Here is an 11,130-nt window from a genome sequence, read left to right on the forward strand (position 1 = left end):
TCTGCAAACAACTTGACCATCTTTTTGTTCTTTCTGAATCACTGACCCTGAAGCTCCATGATCACTTCAGCATAAGTATAACTCCTGCTTCTTGAAAATGTGCTGGTGAGGGAGAAAGGACATTCTTATGAAGGTACCTATGAAAAAGCTTGCTCTGCTGCACTCCACCCCATTCTTCTGTCAGCTGCAAGCAAGCCTTCTATCCACTCCTTCCCACTGTCCTGGCAGCTGTAGAGAGAAGAGTTTTGCTCCCCTGACACCTGAAAATAATATTTTGTCAGCTGTTGAGCTTCAATGTGCCTTCAGACTTGCAGAGTAGTGAGCTTTGCTGAGAGTGGAATCGTCACTAAGCCTTGCAGAGCAGCGCACTATGCGGCATTAGACATAGAACTAGATTTCCAAAAGCTGCTGAAACTCCCACATATGATCACAAACAAACAGAAAAACAGCTTAGGAAATCTGCGACCTTAGTAAAGGCAAGCACTCAAAAGTTAGGAAATGCCAGAATTAATTCAGCCCTTCTGAACATACACATTATGACTGTGTTACCCAGCCTCAAGCGGGAAATCTATGGCAGAGGCCAAGGAGGCCAAATTAAGTATGCAAGGTCAACCTTAATCTACCATTTCCTAATTTTGACTTTTGAGTATAACATAACTGTAGCCAGCTGACAGGGCGTTGAGAGACTTAATTAGTATGTGTTTGTAAAATGCTTTGTGATCCCTAGATAAAAAGCACTATTGAAACACAAAGAATTCTTCTTTAAGGAAGCAGTGTTATTAAAATAGATGAATATTTCATCCCCTTGAAACTACAAGCAGAATTTTAGGTAGGAAGTATGAAATCACCTGAATTGCAATTTACTCAGGCTACCTCCACCACTTGTGCAATTTTTTAAATGGTTGCTAGGGATCGGGATCTCAGACTTATGTCTCATAAAACAGAGAATGCCATCCCATAATCAGTATTTCTTTCTATATTGTGCCAGTGGAAATCAGTTAACATGTCAGCATAGTAAGTACCAATTACAGTATATGGACAAGAAAGTCATAGGCTGGATTGTGTCCAGTCTTGCATTGGTGTGAAGATAGAGAGAAAGCACAATTAATGTTCCTCTCTTTCACCATCGCATAGGAGCTGTACATAGTTTTTTTCCTTTATGCTCCCTGAAGCAGCAGTACTAGCTTGCACTCACCAGCTGGCAGAGAGTAGCACACACTGTATCTTTGCAAAGGGTAGTTCACCAGCCATGCTCTCCTACACTCCCCAAAGCTCTTGGGAGGCTGTGTGTTCGAGTCAAAACAATACACCCATGAGCTCCCACATCAAAGTGGTGAACCTCTGCACTGACTCCAACACAAGGCTGTGCCCTAAAGACAAAATGAAGCCCACAGGGTACAAGCTACAGACCAGATTCTGTGCTGCATCTCCTGAAAGATACAGCACAGAAGGTTTGGTCAAGGCAAAGAGAGGGAGCAAAGGTAATTGTAGTTGTGTGTCTATTTATGGGCTTCTGAAAGGGCCAAAAAAAACCTATTATAAGTTATAGCAGCCTAGAAGATACTCTAGTTCAAAGAAGCCCAGCTGCAGTTGTCTCTGGACTGCACTGCTGCACCTATTCACCCTCCTGCCTCCAATGTACTCCCTGGGAGGGTGACCATGTAGGATCACAGCAATGTAGAGAGGCCAGAGTTGTCCCCTCTGGTTTTATTGTACAGAACATGAGCCTACCATCAACTAGAGAATAAAGCTCTTGGAACTGAAAAGTTGAGAATTATACCTCATTACTTGGCTTCTCATGTAAGCACATTATCCACCTGGCCTCCGTTTTCCTCACAGACCTGTTCAGCTATAAACACGTTCAGAGTTCTGTTGTAATTGAGGATCACTGGAATGTCACAGTGCTCAAACATCTTATTTGCAGCTATTAGGGCTTCTTTATTCTTGTCATAGCTCTGTTATTTGTTTCTAGGTGAGTAAAATGTGTGACCCCAGAGCAAATGTATAGGGAGTTCCTGAGCATACCTACGGGAAATCTTTAATCTAGGCAGAAGCTGACAGAAATTGATGAATACAACCATGACAAGGAAAATGTATCAATATTTTCTTTAATTACCCTATAGCTTTTACAAGTACTTTCAGGTTATACACATCTTTAAGAACTGTTAAGTATTTCATTACCTGAAAAGAAATCATGTCATTCTCTTTTTTGGTGGGGGAGGAGAAGTTAAACCCAAAATCAGGCCCCTGACTCAGTGAAATAGTCTGCAGAAAGAAAATAAAAATTGTTCCATATGAATGGGAGGAAAATTCATATGTAGGATTGGATGGTTCAGGTGAGCTCTAAATCACTGCAGCCTGAGCCTGAATGTCTACACTGCAATTAGATATCCACAGCTGACCCATGCCAGCTGACTCAGGCTCAGGAGGCTCAGGCTAAGAGACTGTTTAATTGCAGTGTTGAAGTACAGGCTCAGGCTGCAACTCAAGCTCTGGGACCCTCATCTTGCAGGGTTCTCTAGCCCGGACTCCAGCCCAACCTCAAACGTTTACACCACAATTAAAACAGCCCCTTAGCCCAAGTCCATGAGCCCAAGTCAGCTAGTACAGGCCAGCCACAGGTATCTAATTGCAATGTAGACATAGCCTATGATGGTAAGGCTCTGAGTTGTCACAGATCATTGGTATATCCTAGGAAATGACTGGATGGCCTCATTCCATTTCATTAATGGGTCATATATCAGTGTTTTAGAGGCTAACACAGCTAAATATTGCTACGATGCTGCCTGCCTCAACAAAGAATTCAAAAGGGCACCAAGACTGATCCTGTCATTCATAACAACGTTGCTAACTCTTGCAACTGCAAGTCTCATATTTGGTGCTTTTCTGAAAATCTAAGTCCCTGAAGTCGTGTGATTACATGAGACTCTCAGAGTTCATTAAAAGGCAAGTTTCTAGCTCCCCAGTTAGTTAGAAATTTTTGAAAATGTGTCTCAGACATACCTAAAGACTGAGAATCCAGAAGGCAAATAAGATTAATCCGTGTCACACTGTCTGAGATGGCTTACAAATGAGAGTGCCAATCTCAGGTCAGACTGTCAGAAAACAGAGCAGATGCCCCATATTTAAGTGATATATTCCGTAATTAGATTTCACCAAGCCGGTAACAAGTGTGTGCTCTGGGATTACTATATTTGTCTCACCATGGTGCCACAGACAGTCCCTTAGGCTCTCCAGCCCTTCTTTATTACCCAGACAAACTGGAGTTTGTGATGAAAGGTTATTAAAACAAAAAATCACCTCACATTAGGTTAGTCCCAATCCCAAAGGGTTGGTCACTTATCCCAGGTCAATGCAAACTCTGGATCTTACAAAGACAAAGCTGACAGCCAACTTCTCTAGTAAACTTACCAAAGATTTATTAGTTAAGAAAAAGAATTGAGAGTTATTGAGAGGTTAAAGCAGGTACAATAAATTAACAGGTGAGTCAAAGTTTCTAAGTCCAAAATGATAGCAAAGTTGTAGTGATCTGATAGATTTCCATAAGTCTCTCAGGGTTACCCAAAATAACTTTGAGGATCTCTATCCATTTGTTCAGAGATACAGGATCACACACTGGATCCAAACTTATAGTTGTCTTCCCCAGAAATGAATCTGGCAAATATCTCCATCACAGCATGGACTTGTCTTCTGTTAATGAAACGCAAACTGGGTCTGTGGATTTCCCATTGTCAAACACAATGACTCATGCTTTGAAGTTAGCATACAGTACTTCTTCATTTACAGCTCCAAGGCTTCAATCCTGTTTGATGGGCAATCCAATTACAGATACCTCCATAAAGCATTTGGTTACAGCAATGCAAACAATCTTTCATTAGCTTTCATGAAGTTTAAACACCAAGTTTACATCTTTGTCACACTTAAGGTTAATATACCTAGAGTTAAACACAGGGATATACATAATGGAATGCAATAGCATTCAACAGGTTAGAGATAAGTGAAGACAATATCATTCACATTTCCTTTTAACTAAATTAACACTTGAGTGAATTAATACACTTAACAGTCCTTTGAGATTCACACACACAAGTTAATTGGCCTATTGCTCTGACCTGACATGGTCTGTCAGTTCACAATCCAAAGTGTATTATTATTATTATTATTTCGAATCTCATGATATTTAGGCCTGACTCATTGTTTTTGAATATGTGGAGTTGACAATACTGTGTGGTCCCCTAGATCAAAGATAAAGACACAATGGTGGTGTAGAGTGTGGACGTTAATACAAGCTCTTCTGTATTCTGTAGATATGGTAGTAGGGAGCATTTCACAAGCAAGTGGCTGGGGTTCTTTCTGAGGTGCTACACATGGTTTTATTCCATACAAATCCAATCTTAAGAATCTGCAAATTTTTCTTTAATTAATAAGGAAGCAAGAATCAAAACAGTAACTAATCTGCCACGTATAACATTTTTTGATTTGTGGGGGGTGGGGTGGGGAACAAAGCTTGTTATATTACCACTTGCTAAACATGAAATTCTAAGTATTATTATAGAAATATGGTATCTAAACTAAATGCTTTCAGATTATTTGATTGAACCTAAAAGGAAAAAAAATAGCATCCTGTTCTCTAAAGCTTGTAATAAAAATGTGAAATTTTATGAACTTTAAAGAAAGTAGATGTTAATTTTGACATAAATGTATATGGGTTTGCAGTAAAAATGAAGTAACTCCACAGATTCCAAAAACTATCATGTGTTTTATTTATTTATTTAAGGGCTTGAAAGATATTCTAGAGGAAAACACATTCCCCATTCTGGAAGTGAAGAAACAGGCAAACATGACAAAAGAAGCATGATTGTCTTCAGCAGTCCTGTGATAACATGAGGAAGTTTATATTTGTCAGCAATTTTATATTTTTCCCTTCCTTTACCAGTAGACCACAGACATGTCATGGAGATGATCTGGAGAAGCATGAATACTGCTATTGATGGATGATCTTTCTGAGCGGGAGCCTAATTCTACAATAGCAAGTGGAAAGATCAAAAACAAGATGATGCAAGTATGGAATAGGAGTCCAGATAAAACCACCATCAGCCGAAGAAGAAACAGCCAGATCCTCCTGCACCACTCCAGTCATGCAAAGTAGCCCATAAATCTGGCAGATCTGGCCACCAAGGGAGGTGCAGCACACAGTTTGATGCTGTGATAAGTGCACATGCTGGATATTTCTGCGAAAACAGTTTTAACTGACAGTGTTGACACTGGACAGCACCAGAAGTCACTGGAACCTTGTCTATACCAGGGTCCCTAGCAATATTAGCATTTGTACAGCTGAACCAGTGGACGTTTTTACCTAAGAATTCCCTCTCAAAATATTTGTAGACAGCTTTTGGCCCCAACAGTCCTGCCCAAGTTTCAAGGTTTGCTCAGCACATCTGCTTACCTAAACCTAGGATGGAGCTTCTGTCTATTGCATAGATGAAAATCAGATTTTGTATATTATAAGAAGGCTAGGACATTTTTGCTGGAAATAAGGACAGAATAAAAATATTAGTATTAACTTAATTTCTCTTAATAATGCTGTGCTATATGAGGTAACATCAATGCTAATATCACTTAAGATTTGAGGCAAATTTTTCAAAAAGTGGTCTAATTTGTGCATGCCAACATCTGTACATGCTCTTTCTGAACTCAGCTTGAATACACAGGGAGCTAGAATTGATACATGCAAAACTCATTTGTTTAAGTGGGCTTGGCACATGGCCGTTCCATCATCTGAACACACACAATGTTGTAATCTATCACCTCCATGAATTTGCATACACAAATTTGTGTGAACAGAAAAGGTGGCTAGGTGATGCTCCTTTGAAAATATGTCCCTTTGAGTTTAAGAAAATTAAACAAAACAAAAAATCACTGTGTACACATATAGAATGAATTCTGAACTCTCAATAACTTCAAGTCAGGAGTACGAAACAGGGCCCATACCTGTCCATCACCTGTCTGTGTATTGGTTTGTGAAATTATGTTCTTTAAATAATCTTATTTTTTTCCTCCATTTATTCTGCATTTCAGAAGTTTATAGCTTGCATTTTTCCTGACACTTTGCTTGTGACGGTATAGACTCATAGACTTTAAGGTCAGAAGGGACCATTATGATCATCTAGTCTGACCTCCTGTACAAAGCAGGCCACAGAATCCTACCCATCCACTTCTATAACAAACCCCTAACCTATTTCTGAGTTATCGAAGTCTTCAAATTGTGGTTTGAAGACCTCAAGCTGCAGAGAATCCTCCAGAAAGTGACCCATGCCCCACACTTTTCTGTGCTCAGCATTTTAATTTCAGTGCTGTTTTCCACCCTTTAATCTTCAGACCTCAAACATCACTTTTTTCTAAAGCAATGTTTGTCTACACTTAGGGCAGCGTGTAGAGTACCTACACTGCATGCCAATCTAGCACAGGTATAAATAGCAATGTAGACTGTAAGGCACTGCTTCGGCAAGTGCAGTAGTAAAGAGTGCCCCACATGCCTGATCCTAGGGTACATACTCTACACTACGCTGTATATGCTCAAGCAGTGCCTGCTAGTTTTAGTAGTTTAGTTTCCTGCTGGAGCCTTTCCCCACTGCCTCCCCCTGCCAGAGCCTTTGGCTGACAAGTATAGCTACACACCACGAGTGTGGATGCAACCTGCCTTTCACTGCATTGCATAGCTACATGTTCCTAACATGCCATCACAAGCACAGGCAAGTGTAGGCAAGGTCTATAAATCTCCAAAGACAGATGTTATATACATTACCAGTCTCTTTCCAACACAGTCCAGTCTTTTAGTTTCAAGTTCTTCAAACCTTGATCTTGGGATCTAAGGGAACTTAGAATTTGACCAAATCAACTATTTGAAAATGGAAACAATATGAAGTGAAGTACATTTAATCAGCTAGCAGGTTTAAACTATTGAAATCTGTTTTCTTCATCGAGACATTCTGAGTCAAATTTGTAATTGTATTCCAGTATAGTAATTGTCAAATTTTCCTTAAAAAATATTGGATAAGGAATATTATATTATTCACAGTACAGAATACTAGTATTGAACTCAAGAAGTGCATGCCAAGGGACATAAGGAAATATATATAATGTCACTTTAAAAAGAAACACTCGACTTAAAAAAAAATACCAAGTATGCCTAAATCCCATTTTCAATTATTTTTGGCCTTCATATATTCTTCCTGAATTATGTGAAGAAAGAGAGAATGTATCGCCGATAATATTTTAAAGCTATCACTTAATGCTCCATCATACATCATCACACATTTCAGTTTCCAAGTCTTTCAGCAGTTATACAGTGGTAATTTATAGTGCTAGCTACTAGTTTTATAGGCTGATTATCAGAAGGGGAATAGTAACTGGCTTTTTCTGGCGCTCTCTCTCTCTCTCTCTCACTTTCAGCTTCAAAATGAAAGCAGAACAAGACTGCTATAAGGTGAGAATTTCCCCACTTTTATTTGGTTTTCGTTTTTCCTTTCAAGTTCTCTTCTCTGGGCTCCTACTGTATGTGTCTCTGGGGCATATCTATCAAGCCTAAACTGACAAAATGGCTGTGGCCTTTTACTTCCTGTTTTTAACCATCCTAATTATTCTAACATGTCACAAACCATAATATTCCTTCAATATTTATAAATTTATGTCGGGTTTGATAAGGCCACGACAACCTGAAATGCAACTTGATGATCTCATATTTAACAGCTCTCAAATATGATGGGATTTAATACCTACAACATATGAAAACACATCCCTCAGAGCTCATTAAGTGAATTTTGATAGTAAATAAGAAATTGCAAATCTCCTTCTCTACTTGTCAGATAAAAATGCATTATATCTATTATTAAAAAACACTTTAAATAATTATTCCAGTTTAACAAAATATGTACTCTACATTTCAATACAATGAGACAATCTTTAGAGTATAATTGGAGTTGTCATCTGCAAAAGGAAAACAGAGGAAGACATATTATGATACACACAAGCTTGGATCTATTTATGACAAAGAAAGATCAAGTTATGGAGCACATAGCATTATAGCAGGAAAATGGATGCACTTGGTAATAATTAAAGATTGAAACAATCACACAATAAATATTCATAATAAAGAGATACCTTCGCTCATTAGAAAACATTTCGAGCTTGCAAATTCATACTTGGTACTCCCTTACCCAGCCGTCGGCACCTCCATTACTCTTGTTATCAAGGAAGAAAGACCATGGCAACTGTTGTACTACACAACTGGCCTGTTCATAACACTGAAAAGTTAGGCACTCAAAGGTGAAAAGCATACAAGGAGCTTTTCTCTCATTACTCACTTCTACAGGTCTGTAAAACTAAGGGGATTTAGAATGTAGGTCCATTGATTACAAGCCTAGGAAATGCCTTGAATGGTGCATTTGATACTTGTACTCCTTTATGAAAAAAGAAAGTCACAATGATTTATTCAGCATACAAAAATAGTAAATATAAGAGGAGCTTGTATGAGTCCCAAAGATCTTCAAATGTAGAGAGCAAACCTTAACAAACACCAATGAACTTTTGGAGGTTTTCTATCCCCTCAGCGAGCAAAGAGGAGAGGTGTTTACTGTGAATTGCATTTCAATATAAAGGCTCCATGGAGCACTCAGTTATTTGAATTTTCAGAAGAAAAAAAAATGGGTCTTTCATGAGAAAACATTCTCAAACGACTCTATCCCACTCAGAATTCATAGTTATGCTTAATCTGCTGCTTCTCTGGCTCATTTACAGGAACTGTTGGCAGGTAGTGAATGCAAAATCATTTTAATAGAGGATCCCCTGGGAATGGGAGCAAAAGTTTTGAGCATTTACAATTTCACAATGAAGTATGGCCAGCTGTTAGGAAACCAGCATTTCCCTGCTGTAACTTACTAGAATGAAACCATTTCCGTGGGTATTTTCAAGTCAGCAGTCTGTAAAGGAAGAAACTAGACCATCCAATAAGCACTGAGACATACACGACCTGTCAAACCCACTGCTGATCACATTTAGAACTCTGACCCTAAATTAAAGGCCACAACCAAACTCAATGGAGCAGAAAAGAGATGAGATGGGACTGCAAGTAACATTGTTTGGGGGGAGACGGGAGGCAGAGGGAGGGACTGGAGTAGAAGGGATTGGGGCTGCTTATGGGTTTTACGACTTATAAAAATGTGAGCTCGATATAGAATTGGCTTATATCAAGTTCCTGTGCAAGATTCCCTACAGAGTGATCCAAATTTTCAGCTTTCCCAACCTCTGTCATCTTCTGAGCAGTAACTGCCAATCATGGCAAATAGTGCCAAGAAAAAAAAAAAAAAGAAACGAAAACAGAAGAATTGGGCCCAGTCCAACTCCCACAGAAGTCAAGAGCCTTTCTATTGTCTTCAGTGAGAATTGGGTCAGGCCACTTATTGGCAAGTGTGTCCAGTAGCGACGTGCTAGTTTACAACTTCTTGATCATTGGGCGGCAGAGAAGACAGGGCTGGGCCAGACTCTGCTCTCACTTACACAGGTGTAATCCAGCAGAAGTAATCAGAATCTTGGAGAACAAGAAAGAAAGAAGCAATTGACTTGAGCATGGTCATTCTCTCAATGACAAAGAATTAGCAAAGATGTCCCTTCCCTTATTGCATTGCTCCCTGCTTACTCCATTCAATTAATAATGCCAGCGTCTCTCCCGCCTTTGTCTGCTTCTCTTACTGCCACCTTCATGCCTTTTTCCACACTGCTCCCAGGGGGTGAACGTCCTCCAGGAACCATTTCACCTAGCCACTACCCTGTCCTCAATCAAATCCCTCCTTACACACCCACAAGAAATGGGGTCAAACAAAACCTTTTGTTTTGTAAGCCATTCATTCATTTAGATGGTGTTTTCAAGTGAGTCCAAGGGATCTGGGAATCTAACACCTTGAGTTCCTTTGACACTCCCAATCCTAGGGGGGTGGAAGGATAGTCTTGTGGTGAAGGCACTAGACGGACTTAGGAGACCTCAGTTCACTTTCTACTTCTGCCACACAATCCCTGTGTGAATTGAGCCAAGTCACTTATTTGCCTTGTGCCTCAGTACCTCCATGAAATGGGGACATTAATGCTTTCTGACCTCACAGGAGTGGGGTAAGGACAACATTCATAATGATCATGAGGTGCTGAGATACTAGTGTCGAAATATTAAAACATCTATTTTAAGACAACTAGCCCATGTAAAGATCGCGTGCACACACATGCACACACTGGCTATTCATTCTTGTTGTGTATAGGAATAAACAGGACTGTGAGCACACTTACTCTCTTCCTAGAGCAGATGGGTGGAGAGTGGGGAAAGAGGAACAAGCCAAGCTTCAGCCAGCACAGCTGAGCTGGCACAGGGGAATGGTGTAATTTGTTGCTGGTATAGGCCAGCAGTAAATTAACTTCTCCCAGGAGCAGGGAGGAGCAGGAAAGGAATTGTAATTCAAAGGTACTACTCCTGGGATGATGCAGCTTTTGCACCACTCTTTGCTCAATGCTCAGAGCTGTGCCAAATGTCACAATCTAGTCCTTAATATTCACATGGATCAGTATCAGCTTAACGGTGGCATACACAGTGAAAGGTGCCATAACCTACTGTGTTAGTGATCATAAAGGGCTAAGTCATGTCTCTCACAACACAGGACACTGGGAGAAACCACAGTGCCTTATACTCATAAACCCTCCCATCTCCCCCAAACAACCTTACTTGGATTTATGAGTATAAGGCACTGTGCAAGCCCTCCGAGGGCTGCGCACAGCCCTTTCCGATTGCATGCATCAGACAGCCTGTGATGTCAGCAATATATAGTTGTTTTAACATCTTTCTAATGTTCTCTTTGTTGCACGCTTGATTCCGGAAATGTTGTTTTATGGCTTAATTACACACTCAGATAATGCAGATACAATACTTTGGCTGCTGTAAAAAAAATCCAATTTTGTCTCTTGGCATCATGTTTAAGTGTGAAGCAATTTGCAGTGAGGAAAATTTTGCCTTCTTCTGAATGGAGCCAGAAATCTTGATAATGTTCAGTTTTGAGTGCTTCCAGTCTTGTGGTGCTGCCAAACAGTTCAGTG

Source organism: Gopherus flavomarginatus, chromosome 8, assembly GCF_025201925.1.
Source record: "Gopherus flavomarginatus isolate rGopFla2 chromosome 8, rGopFla2.mat.asm, whole genome shotgun sequence".
Lineage (NCBI taxonomy): Eukaryota > Metazoa > Chordata > Testudines > Testudinidae > Gopherus > Gopherus flavomarginatus.